The sequence below is a fragment of the Sus scrofa genome, chromosome 3 (genome assembly GCF_054392235.1).
Source record: "Sus scrofa isolate SSC_HxYL_T2T_F1_AM1 chromosome 3, Sscrofa_HxYL_maternal_Yorkshire_Landrace_v2.0, whole genome shotgun sequence".
Lineage (NCBI taxonomy): Eukaryota > Metazoa > Chordata > Mammalia > Artiodactyla > Suidae > Sus > Sus scrofa.
In genome coordinates this window covers 21,575,208-21,589,194 of record NC_139385.1, presented here as the reverse complement: position 1 = coordinate 21,589,194, position 13,987 = coordinate 21,575,208, and the positions used below count along the sequence as shown (strand labels likewise).

The 13,987-nt window shown below is 40.3% G+C and overlaps 2 protein-coding genes across 18 annotated transcripts in view; one reads left to right on the top strand and one right to left on the bottom strand.

Moving 5' to 3' along the window:
• LOC100739557 (leucine carboxyl methyltransferase 1) overlaps window positions 1-13,987 on the bottom strand; it is a 162,444-nt gene that overhangs the window by 51,427 nt on the left and 97,030 nt on the right. The gene's annotated exons all lie outside the window — the stretch shown is intronic.
• The window catches only part of LOC110258044 (uncharacterized), a 192,281-nt gene that overhangs the window by 106,648 nt on the left and 71,646 nt on the right, over window positions 1-13,987 (top strand). The window lies entirely within an intron of this gene.

The following is a 13,987-nucleotide window of genomic DNA, read 5'->3' as shown; positions in this document are numbered from 1 at the left end:
GGATCTGGCATTGCCCTAAACTGTGGTGTGTAGGTTGCACAGCTCCTATCCCATGTTGCTGTGGCAACATGTAAGCCAGCAGCTACAGGTCAAATTCAGCCTCTAGCCTGGGAACCTCCATATGCCACAGGTGCAGCCCTTTAAAAAAAAAAAATTCCTAAAGCAACCAGATAAAAAGATACATTCAGGAAGACACCAAGAAAAAGGGTGAAAAGTTCTTATCAGAAGCAGTAGAGATCAGGAGTTCCCCCTTGTGGTGAAGTTGGTTAAGGACCCTGTGTTGTCACTGCAGCAGCTTAGGTTGCTGTTGTGGCAAGAGTTTGAACCCTGGCCCAGGGACTTTCACATGCCCAGGTGCATGGGCATAGCCAAAAAAAAAAAAAAAAAAATGGAGATCAGAAGGCAATAGGAAAACATTTTTTAAGTACTAAGAAAAAAATTTATCAATCTAGAAAACTAAGGACAGTGAAAATATCATTCAAAAATAACATCTAAATGAAAATACTCTAAACAGGCAATATTGAAAAAATTCATCTCCAGCCAAACTGTACTACAAAAGATACTAATAGCAGTTATTTGTAATAAAGGGATAAGTTAGTAGATAATATTCAAAATTGAATATTTTCAGATAGAATATTTCTCTCTCTTTCTGTCTCTTTAATATACCTATAAGTACTCCAGGTATATTAAATTCATGTGATTAAATTGCTTTAAAGGCTGTGTTGCTTGCTTGATAGAAAAATAAACAGCTGTATATTTATTTGTAGGTTACTACTTATGGACACATTTCCTAATTCTGTCCTGTGAGGAGGTTTAAAATAAGCAAAACATCACTAACAATGAAACTACTTTATGCTCAGATCTTTGATTTTAATTACCATTCTCCAATAAAGGGAATGAGAGCTACTTGAAGAAATAGCAAAATCCAGGGCTGGATCAGGGGAAATACGAGATAAGCCTGAAGCATCTTGCATTGGTAGAAGATAGGGAATTTCTCAAAAGTGAAAAATGGGTGAGGCATGTCTGAAAGGAAGTCAATGTGGAAATTCTCCAATTGTGAAAGTTTGAATAATTTGAACAACAAAATAAAGATTTACAATATTGGATTATTCAATACACAATGAGATAGTTCCACTCTTATAAGTGTCTAAAATATTGACTCTACATATATGGAGAATATCAGGCAGTGTTGTATTTTTTTTTTATTTAGCCATAAAAAGTAATTTGAAAAGACTCAGGAGGAAAAAGGAAGTCTATTGTTTAACACATTTAAATTTTTGTTGATCATCAGTTATTTACAGATATATTACTTTCCACCTACTTGTGAAGTTCCCACAGCCCTCCGTTATTCTTTTTTAAAATTCCAGGTTGAGAGATAATTGACACATAACATTGTATAAGTTTAAGATGACCAGTGTGTTGACTTATTTATATATGGCAAAATGATTACCATGTAGCACTAATTAGCTAATGCCTTCCTCCCATCATATAATTACCAGGGGTATGTGTGTATTAAGAACATTTACAATCTACTCTCTTATAAACTTTCATGTATGTAACACAGTAATTTTACCTGTGATCACTATGCTGTATATGTAGATCCCCAGAACTTGTCAGTCTTATAACTGGAAGTATAGACCCTTTGACTAATGTCTCTACATTTCCTCCACCTGCTGTGGGATGTTTCCCAAGGGCTGGCAGTGTTGGCTGGTCTTCTTTGAGGCAGCATGCTTTTCCTGAGGGTGGGTTGGGCTAGCAGGGTCTTTCTGAAGCAAAGGAGGACTTCCTGAGGTTGGGCGGGACTGGGAGGTCCGCACTGTGTTGGAAGCAAATTTTATGCAGCCAGGCAGAGCTTGCTCTTGTGTTTCTGGGCTGTGGGGCTCTTCCAGGGGGCTAGCGGTGCTGGGTGCTGCTGCTCAGGAGTGCAGCACCTCCCATGGGTGGGAGCGGCTAGCTGGGCTACTGGTTGAGAAAGGGGCACTTCCCCAAGGCTGCCAGGACTGGCAGGACTGCCCTGCATTGGAAGCAGATTTCATGCAGCTGGGTGGAGCTTTCTCTAGCTTTTCTGGGCTGCAGGACTTTTCCAGGGGGCTGGCAGTGCTGAGCAGCTGCTCAACAGGAGTGTAGCACCTCCTGAGGGCAGGAGCAGCTAACTGGGCTGCTGGGAGACAAAGGGACACTTCCCCAGGGCAGCTGGAACTGGCAAGACTGTCCCGCAAGGGAAGCAGATTTCCCATGGCCTGCTGGAGCTTCCTCTAAGCTTTTCTGGGCTGTGGGCCTCTTCCAGGGTGCTGGCCATCCTGGGCAGCGGTTCCATGGGAGTGCAGCACCCCCTGAAGGCCCGAGTGGCTAGCTGGGCCACTGGGAAACAAAGGGGCACTTCCCCAGGGCAGCTAGAACTGGCAGGACCACCCCGCAATGGCAGCAGATTTTGGATGGCCAGGCACAGCTTGCTCTATTATATCTGGGCTACAGGACATTTCCAGGGAGCCGGTGGTGCTGGGCGCTACTCCATTGGGGTGTAGAGCAGGGAGGCCAGGGCAGGGAAAGCCCCTGAGGTGGTTGGCTTCATGCAAGTGGTGAGGCCAGCCCTCTGGGATGGCAGGCAGCCTCGGGTCAGGCCTGTGCATGGGGTAGGGGGAGGGGGGATGCACTGGGAAGCACTGCTTTCTGCTAGCTGGTGGGCAAGTGTGCTCTCTGTGGTGCAAGGAGTATTCTATGGTGGCCTACCCCTCCTCCTCTGCCCTCCCCAGCACTGGTGCCTTGTCTCTCCTCTGGTTCCACCTCCTCTCTCAGCTTCCCTCTGTTGTGGCTTTCCACTCCCCAGCCCTTAGTGTATTGCTCCCTCCACCCATGATTCTCCACTTCCTAATCCCTCAGGCTGTCTCTGTACTGCCAACCCAACAGACTGCTTCCTAGTCCCCCAGGCAGTCTCTGCACTGCCCACCCCAGCCCTCTCTGGGAACTAACCTCTGGAGCCAAGGTCTCGGTGCCCAGCCACCACCCAAGCCTCTCAGTTTTTGGGTTTTTGGAGACTGTGCCAGTAGTTCAGATGATCTGTTCAGCTCTCACTCTGCTTTTCAGATCTCAGACCTACTGCTGTGCTCTTCTTGGTGTCTGGACATCCCTCTGACTCGGTTGATCTTTCTGTCCATTAGGTGACTTTCCAGGGTGTGGAATCCTTTTCTCCTCCACAGTTCCCTTTTAGGAGCACCCATCCAGCCCTGATTCTCCTTCTCTCAGTCTCTTATTTTCTCTTGTTTTACCCTGTTATGTCATGAGATTCTTGCTGTTATTGGATTTTATGTTCTTCTGCCAGTTATTAATTGCTGTTCTATATGAGTTGTTTAACCTGTAGATGTGTTTGTGTGTGTGTGTGTTCGTGGGAGAGGGTGAGCGAGTTCCCCTACTCTTCTGCCATCTTGCCGTCCCCCGTCTCATGTTTTGCTACTAGTCTCATTAATGTTATTTTCAAACTAATTTATCTCTATTAATTCCATATGGATTTACTGAGCACCTTCTTTTTTTTTATTACATTTTTGTGCTAAGAACCACAGCATGAGATTTCCCTTTTTTTTTTTTTTTGTCTTTTTTTTTTTTTGTTGTTGTTGTTGTTGTTGTTGTTGTTGTTGCTATTTCTTGGGCCGCTCCCGCGGCATATGGAGATTCCCAGGCTAGGGGTTGAATCGGAGCTGTAGCCACCGGCCTACGCCAGAGCCACAGCAACGCGGGATCCGAGCCGCGTCTGCAACCTACACCACAGCTCACGGCAACGCCGGATCCTTCACCCACTGAGCAAGGGCAGGGACCAAACCCGCAACCTCATGGTTCCTAGTTGGATTCGTTAACCACTGCGCCACGACGGGAACTCCAGATTTCCCATTTTAACACCTTTTTAAGTGCACTGTAAAGTACTGGTAGCTATAAACAGACAGCTAATCTCTAGAATGTATTCATTGAAACTTTATGTCCTTTGATGAGCAAATCCTCACTTCCCTCCTTCCTCCAGCCCCTGGCAACTACCGTTCTGCTCTTTGTTTTCATGAGTTTGACTCTTTTAGGTGCCGTCATTTAAATGGAATCATGTAGTATTTGCCCTTCTATGACTGGCTTATTTTACTTAGCACATATCTTCAAGTTTTACTCATGTCATGGCATGTTACAGTATTTCCTTCTTTTTAAAGACTGAATAATATTCTATTGTGTATAGTACAGCATTTTCTTTATCCATTTATCCACCAGTAGACTTTTAGGTTGTTTCAACCTCTTGGCCATTGTGAATAGTGCTGCAGTGAACATGAGAGTACTAATATATTTTTATTATCCTGATTTCAATTCTCAGTAAGTACCTAGAAGTGGAATAACTAGGTTATTGGGTAGGTTTTTTAAAGTTTTTTCTGAGGAACCTCTATATTACATTCTATTGCTGCTGCACCATTTCACATTCCCAATAGTGTTCAAATATTCTAATTTCTCCACACTCTCATTAATATTTATCTTTTGCAGGTTTTTTGAGGATAGCCAGAATAACAGGTGTGAGGTGATGTCTCATAGTGGTTTTGATTTATATTTCTCTGATGATTAGTGATAGGCCAATTTATATTACAGAAAAACAGTATAGTACTGACCTAAAGAAAGACACAAAAAGTTAAGGAGGCCTTCATTAGGTTGATATATGTTCCCTCTATGGCTTCTTTGCAGAGAGTTTTTATCAGAAATATGTATTGAGGAGTTCCCGTCGTGGCGCAGTGTTTAACGAATCCGACTAGGAACCATGAGGTTGCGGGTTTGGTCCCTGGCCTTGCTCAGTGGGTTAAGGATCTGGCGTTGCCCTGAGCTGTAGTGTAGGTCGCAGACGCAGCTCGAATCCCGAGTTGCTGTGGCTCTGGCGTAGGCTGGCAGCTACAGCTCCGATTCAACCCCTAGCCTGGGAGCCTCCATATGCCGCGGGAGCGGCCCAAGAAATGGCAAAAAGACAAAAAAAAAAAATTAAATTAAAAAAAAAATTTAATCGTAATTTTGGAGTTCCCGTCGTGGCGCAGTGGTTAACGAATCCGACTGGGAACCATGAGGTTGCGGGTTCGGTCCCTGCCCTTGCTCAGTGGGTTAATGATCCGGCATTGCCGTGAGCTGTGATGTAGGTTGCAGACGCGGCTCAGATCCAGCGTTGCTGTGGCTCTGGCGTAGGCCGGTGGCTACAGCTCCAATTCAACCCCTAGCCTGGGAACCTCCATAAGCCGCGGGAGCGGCCCAAGAAATAGCAACAACAAGAACAACAACAAAAGACAAAAAAAAAAAAAAGAAAGAAATATGTATTGAACTTTATCAAAAGCTCTTTCTGCATATATTGAGATGATCATATTCTTTTTATTCTTCAGTTGTTTTTTTTTTTGTCTTTTTTCTATTTGTTTGGGCCGCTCCCACGGCATATGGAGGTTCCCAGGCTAGGGGTTGAATTGGAGCTGTAGCTGCTGGCCTACACCAGAGCCACAGCAACGCGGGATCTGAGCCATGTCTGTGTCCTCCACCACAGCTCTCGGCAATGCCGGATCGTTAACCCACTGAGCAAGGGCAGGGACCGAACCCGCAACCTCATGGTTCCTAGTCGGATTCGTTAACCACTGCGCCATGACGGGAACTCCTCTTCAGTTTTTTGATGTAGTGTATCACACTGATTGTTTTGTGGAAATTGAAAAAAAATTCTGGTGTCCCTGGGATAAATCCCACTTGATCATGGTATAGGATCTGTTTAATGTATTGTTGGATTCAGTTTGCTAGTATTTTGTTGAGGATTTTTGCACCTGTGTTCACAAGTGATATCAACCTGTAATTTTCTCTTTGTTTGTGTTATCTTTGTCTGGTTTGAAGGTTGTGTAGAAGTTCTTCTTTGTCCTTATGGTATAATTCACCTGTGAAGCCATCTGGTCCTGGAGCTACTTTTGTTTGTAGGGAGTGTTTTTAGTGATTTGTCTATTCAGTTGATCTGTTTCTTCTTGATTCAGTTTTGGTGGGCTGTAAGTCTCTAGAAAGTTGTCTATTTCTTCTAGGTTTTCACATTTGTTGGCATATAATTGTTCATAGTCCTCTCTTTTTTTTATATTTTTGCATTATGTGTTGATATTTCTCCTTTTTCATTTCTTGTGTTTATTATTTTTTTTTCTTCTCTCCCCTTCTTGGTGGTTTTGGCCAAAAGCTTCTCAATTTTGTTTACCTTTTCAAAGAACCAGCTCTTGGTTTTATTGATTTTTTTCTACTGTTTTTTTGAATCTCTATTTTATTGATTTCCTGTCTGATTTTAATGATTTCCTTCCTTCTGCTGACTTTTGGTTTTTTTTTTAGTAGCATGTTGTTTAGTTTCCATATAATCAGTTTTTTTCTCATTTCTTTTCCTGTGGATGATTTCTAGTTTCACACCATTGTAGTCAGAGAACATACTTGAAGTAATTTGTATGCTCTTAAATTTGTTGAGGTTAGTTTTGTGCACCAGTGTGTGGTCAATCCTTGAGAATGTTCCATGTACACTTGAAAAGAATGTATATTCTGCTTTTTTTGGATGGAATGTCCTAAAAATGTCAGTGAAAGTCTAACTTTTCTATTGTGTCATTTAGGATCTCTGTTGCCTTACTGATTTTCTGTCTAGAGGATCTGTCCATTAATGTGAGTGGAATGTTAATGTCTCCTACTATTATTGTATCCCCATCAATTTCTCCTTTTCTGTCAGTATTTGTTGTAGGTATCTGGGTGCTCCTATATTAGGGGCATATATATTGATGATTGTAATACCCACTTCTCGAATGGATCATTTTATCATTAAATAGTGTCCTTCTTTGTCTTTCTTGATGGCCTTAATTTAAAGTCTATTTTGTCTGATAGGAGTCTTGCAACTCCTGCTTTCCTGTCTTGTTCATTGGCATGAAATATCTTTTCCCATTCCCTCAATTTCAATCTATTTGTGTCCTTTGTCCTAAGGTGAGTCTCTTGTACACAGTATATTATAGGCTTTTGCACTTTTAGTACACAGTATATTATAGGCTTTTGCACTTTTATCCAAACTACCACTATGTCTTTTGATTGGATCATTCAGTCCATTATCTTTTATGGTAATTATTGATAAATATGTATTTATTTCCATTTTAAACCTTGTTTTTCAGTTGATTCTATGTTTATCCTTTGTTGCTTGCTTTTTTTGGTTGTATGATTTCCTTTTATTTTATGCTTGTGTCCCTTTCTTTTTAGTTTTTGTGAATGTAATGTTTGGTTTTGATTTGTGGTTGACCTGTTTCATATTAATAAAACATATATAAATAATTACCTTAATGTTAATGGACTAAACACCCCAACCAAAAGACACAGACTGGTTGAATGGATACAAAAACAAGACCCATATACATGCTGTCTTCAAGAGGCCCACTTCACTTCTAGGGACACACAGAAATTGAATGGGAGAGGGTGGAAGAAAATATTTCATGCAAACGGGAATCAAAAGAAAGCTGGAGTAGCAATACTCATATCAGACAAAATAGACTTTAAAATGAAGACTATTTTAAGGAACAAAGAAGGACATTACATAATGATCAAAGGATCAATCCAAGAAGAAGATATAACAATTTTAAATATCTACACACCAAACATAGGTTCACCACCATATATAAGGCAACTGCTAACAACCTTAAAAGGATGAATCAACAATAACACAATAATAGTGGGGGACTTTAACACCCCACTTACAACAATGGACAGATCAAACAAAAAATCAATAAGGAAACACAGGCCCTGAATGATGCATTAAACCAGATGGACTTAATAGATATTTATAGGACATTCCATCCAAAAGCAACAGAATACACATTCTTCTCAAGTGCACATGGAACGTTCTGTAAAATGGATCATATCCTGGGCTACAAATCCAACCTCAGTAACTCTGAGAAAATTGAAATCATACCAAGCATCTTTTCTGACCACAATGTTATATGACTGGAAATCAAAACAAGAAAAAATCTGCAAAAAACACAAACACATGGAGACTCAACAGCATGCTACTAAACAACCAATGGATCACTGAAGAAATCAAAGAGGAAATTAAAAAATACCTAGCAGCAAATGACAACGAAGATACGACACTCCAAAACCTATGGGATGCAGCAAAAGCCATTCAAGAGGAAAGTTTATAACAATACAAGCCCACCTCAGGAAATAAGACAAAGCTCAAAGAAACAAGCTAACTTTACCTCTAAAGCAGCTCAGGAGAGAAGAACCAACAGGACCTAAATTTAGCAGAAGGAAGGAAATCCTAAATATCAGAGCAGAAATCAATGAAATAGAAACAAAACCATAGAAAAGATCAATGAAACAAAAAGCTGGTTCTTTGAAAAGATCAACAAAATTGATAAATGCTTAGCCAGACTTACTGAGCAAAATATAGAGAGGACTCAATAAAATTAGAAATGAAAAAGGAGAAGTAACAACGGACATCACAGAAATACAAAGGATCATAAGAGATTACTATATGCAACTATATGCCAATAAAATGGAAAACTTAGAAGAAATGGACAAATTCTTAGAAAGGTACAATCTTCCAAGACTAAACCAAGAGGAAATAGAAAAGATGAATGGACCAATCACAAGAACTGAACTTGAAACTGTGATTAAAAAACTTCCAACAAACAAAAGTCCAGGACCACATGACTTCACAGGTGAATTCTATCAAACATTTAGAGAAGACCTAACACCTCTCCTTCTGAAACTATTCCAGAAAACTACAGAGGAAGGGATACTCCCAAACTCATTCTATGAGGCCACCATCACCCTGATACCAAAACCAAAGATACCACAAAAAAGAAAACTACAGGCCAATTTCACTGATGAACATCAATGCCGAAATCCTCAACAAAATACTAGCAAACTATATCCAACAATACATTAAAGGATTATACATCATGATCAAGTGGGAAGCAAGGGATCTTCAATATCTGCAAATCCATCAGATATAATATAATGTGATATACCACATTAACAAACTGAAGAAGAAAAACAATATGATCCTCTCAATAGACACGGAAAAAGCCTTTGAAAAAATCCAACACCCATTTCTGATAAAAACCCTTCAGAAAGTGGGCATAATGGGAACTTACCTCAACATAATAAAGGCCACATATGACAAACCCACAGCGAACATCATTCTCAATGGTGAAAAGCTGAAAGAATTCCTGCTGAGATCAGAAACAAGACAAGGATGTCCACTCTCACCACTACTCTTCAATATAGTTTTGGAAGTCCTAGCCACGGCAATCAGAGAAGTAAAAGAAATAAAAGGAATCCAAATTGTAAAGGAAGAAGTAAAACTATCCCTATTTGCAGATGCCATGATACTATACCTAGAGAATCCTAAAAACTCTACCAGAAAACTGTTAGAGCTCATCCATGAATATGACAAAGTTGCAGGATACAAAATTAACACAAAGAAATCAGTTGCATTTCTATACACTAACAATAAAAGATCAGAAAGAGAAATTAGGGAAGCAATCTCGTTTACCATCACATCCAAAAGAATAAAATACCTAGGAGTAAACCTGCCTAAAGAGACAAAAATCCTGTACTCTGAAAACTATAAGCCACCGATTAAAGAAATCAAAGATGACACACAAATAGATGGAAAGACATACCATGCTCTTGGATTGAAAGAATCGATATTGTCAAAATGACTGTACTACCTAAGGCAATCTACAGATTCAATGCAATCCCTATCCAATTACCAAGGACATTTTTCACAGAACTTGAACAAAATAGTTTAAAGTTTGGAAACACGAAAGACCCAAAATAGCCAAAGATATCCTGAAAAAGAAATATGGAGCTGAAGGAATCAGTCTCCCAGACTTCCGACTATACTACAAAGCAACAATCATCAAAACCACATGGTACTGGCACAAAGACAGAAATGTAGATCAGTGGAATAGGATAGAAAGCCCAGAATTAAACCCACGCACCTACAGCCAACTCATCTATGACAAAGGAGGCAAGAACATATGATAGAGAACAGACAGCTTGTTCAATAAGTGTTGCTGGGAAAATTGGACAGCCACATAGAAAAGAATGAAATTAGAACACTCCCTAACACTATATACAAAAATAAACTCCAAATGGATTAAAAGACCTAGATATAAGACCAGACACTATAAAACTCTTAGAGGAAAACCTAGGTCAAACAGTCTCTGACATAAATGACAGCAGCGTCTTCGCAGATCCACCTCTTCAAGTAATGACAGTAAAAACGAAAATAAACAAATGGGATCTAATCAAACTTCAAAGTTTCTGCACAGCAAAGGAAACCCTAATTGAAATGAAAAGAAAACCCACAGAATGGGAGAAAATCTTTGCAAATGAATCGACTGGCAAGGGATTCATCTCCAAAATTTATAAACACCTTCTGCAGCTCCATACAAAAAAAAAAAAAATCAAAAAATGGGCAGAAGATCTAAACAGGCAATTCTCCAAAAAAAGACAGAGAGATGGCCAGAAAACACATGAAAAGATGTTCGTCACTCATTCTTAGAGAAATGCAAATCAAAACCACGATGAGGTACCAACTTAAACCAGCCAGAATGGCCATCATCCAAAAGTCTACAAACAATAATTGCTAGAGAGGGTGTGGAGAAAAAGGAACACCAGTACACTGTTGGTGGGATTGTACATTGTGCAACCACTATGGAAAGCAATATGGAAATTCCTCAGAAAACTAAACATAGAACTCCCATTTGATCCAGCAGTCCCACTCCTGGGCATCTATCCAGAGAAAACCATGACTTGTAAAGACACATGTACTCTGATGTTCATTTCAGCACTACTTTCAATAGCCAAGAGATGGAAACAACCTAAATGTCCATCAACAGAGGAGTGAATCAAGAAGATGGGGTACATATACACAATGGAATAGTACTCAGCCATTAAAAAGAATGAAATACCAGCATTTTTAGCAACATGGATGGACCTAGAAACTATCATGCTAAGTGAAGTCAGCCATATAATGAGACACCAACATAAAATGCTTTCAATGACATGTGGAATCTGAAGAAATGACAGACTGAACTTCTTTGCAGAACAGATGCTAACTCACAGACTTTGAAAAACTTATCGTCTCTGGAGGAGATGGTTTGGGGGTGGGGGGATGTGCTTGGGTTGTGGGATAGTAATCCTGTATCATTGGATTGATATCATTATACAACTAAAGATGTGATTAAGAAAAAAAAGACTCACTCTCACAATGAGCGGGGCAGCCATCCCTTGTCTGTGCAAAGGAATGAGGATTTTCCTGGAAAGAGGGCTTCAGAGCTAGCAGAGAATGTGCAGTCTTTGCATTCAAAGGGGGTGAGTGGATCACACTCATTCATAGCTTGTCCCTGCACTCAGTGGCAGTAAGGGGAGGAAAATGATCAAATGAATAGTGGAGTATGTGAGTAAAAGCCAGGAAGTGTGAAGAGAGCAAACAGGGAGTAGGTGTGGTAGCCGGTGTGGAACATGGGAGAACACTTTGTCTTAGTGGCTTGTTGAGGGTTTAGGGTGAAGAGTTAATGGTTCACCTCTTGAGAGGCTTGTAAGTCAATGAAACAAGGCACATGTTGGTTATAAGTGGGGTGAGAACAGGAGAGCTGATGAAATATGCATGTGAAATGATTGAACCCTCCCCTTCTCCCTCTCTGCTGCATATATGCAGAGAGTCCATCCCTAAAGAAAGCAAATGTGATTGTGTCAAAATTATAAGGACATCATGGAATTCCCATCATGGCTCAGTGGTTAATGAATCTGACGAGCATCCATGAGGATGCAGGTTTGATCCCTGGCCTTGCTCAGTGGGTTAAGGATCCAGTGTCACCGTGGGCTGTGGTGTAGGCCACAGACAAGGCTCAGATTCTACATTGCTGTGGCTGTGGCTGTGGCTGGCAGCTACAGCTCTGATTTGACCCCTAGCCTGGGAGTGTCCATGTCCCACAGGTGCAGCCCTAAAAAAGCAAAAAAAAAAAAAAATTATAAGGATGCCATATCCATTAAGTACATTGTAAATGTATCAATTAACATACATGCTGGGAATGTGTATTTGCAACAGATAGCAATGGCTCAAGATTTGTATTTATAATCAATACAGAATTGCTACACATTAATATAAATGACACACAACCCAGCCACAGAGTGGTGAGAAGGTGTAGATTTGTGGAAAGGAATCAGCCTGATGAGTGCTTGTGAAAACTGAAATTAAATAATACTGCGGAGTTCCCGTCGTGGCGCAGTGGTTAACGAATCCGACTAGGAACCATGAGGTTGCGGGTTCGGTCCCTGCCCTTGCTCAGTGGGTTAATGATCCGGCGTTGCCATGAGCTGTGGTGTAGGTTGCAGACGCAGCTCGGATCCCGCGTTGCTGTGGCTCTGGCGTAGGCCGGTGGCTACAGCTCCGATTCAACCCCTAGCCTGGGAACCTCCATATGCCGCGGGAGCGGCCCAAGAAATAGCAACAACAACAAAAGACAAAAAAGACAAAAAATAAAAAAAAAAATAAATAATACTGCCTCAACAAAAATAAAGAAAGAAATAAATAAAACCCTCTTCAGTTTTTCAAATTCTCTTTAATGGTATATCTGCTGGGATAGAATATCCATCTTTGGAGTTCCTGTCGTGGCTCAGTGGTTGGCAAATCTGACTAGGAACCATGAGGTTGCAGGTTCGATCCCCGGCCTTGCTCAGTGGGTTAATGATCTGGCATTGCCGTGAGCTGTGGTGTAGGTCTCAAACGCAGCTTGGATCCCGAGTTGCTGTGGCTCTGGCGTAGGCTGATGGCTACAGCTCCAATTCGACCCCTAGCCTGGGAACCTCCGTATGCTGTGGGAGTGGCCCAAGAAATGGCAAAAAAAGACAAAAAAAAAAAAATAAAACAATATCCATCTTCATTAATTTAAATAGTAAAGATGAATGTTAAGACCCCAGCAGAATCACTAGAACATGACAACATTCTAAGTTGTCCCACCCTTGCTTAAAGTTATCCAGTGGCAGTCACATAGCAATTTTGTAAAATCTATCAAAACTATTGCATGAATATTTTGAATTTGTCCTACTTACTACTTTCAGATTCATCTTCCTGAATGCTAGATTTAGATTATTATTTGGGATGAACTAATATAATTTCTTCAATTTAAAGAAAGTTGAGAATCAGAGTTTAGAACTCTAAGGTGTGTGTATAACTCATGCATGAAAGAGGTGGAAATAAAATGAATTCCCTTTAAATTAAATGATCTTTCAAATATATCAAATGCTTGCATGTAATGATCTTGACAGAGAAAAAAATAAATAAATAGAAATTTATTTATATTCTAAATACCCACTCTGGATATAACAAGGTAATATTTCCATGATCTTTCTGATATAACATATTGCTAACCCCGTTTGACATTTAATTATGTACTATCACAATATTTTCACACTGAATTATTTGTAATATTATTTTTTAATTTCCATGTATCTTGTCTCTTAAACCAATTATAAATTTCTTTAGAACAAAGTCATGTGTTTTTGGTTGCTCCTAATTCATGAGTGTATGCAAGACAGTCTCTGAAATTAAAAAGTGACTGACCTAGGAAAGTTTTAGATGGAATGACACATTGAGAGTGGGAAAGATGTTATGGAGAGAGAAACTTTCCTGGATTTTTCATTGTTCCTGTTGAAGGCCTTAGTTGTCTGGGACATGGGGATATATGTGATATAAAGCCGGGGACTGTTTGACTTCACTTCCCCTAGAAATTTCTTGATGTATTGTAAGAATTAGATCTGTAGTCAATATCTGATTAATTGATCTGATCTCAAAGGATCACATAAGGCTTTCTCTCTTCCTGAAAGGGCCAAATGCTTACAGCCTGGCTGGACAAGGTTCCTAGGTGCTGGGGAGACTGGAAGATTATTTAAGTATTTATCTTTCAAAAGAAAAGAAGCCCAGAATTTAGAGACAATA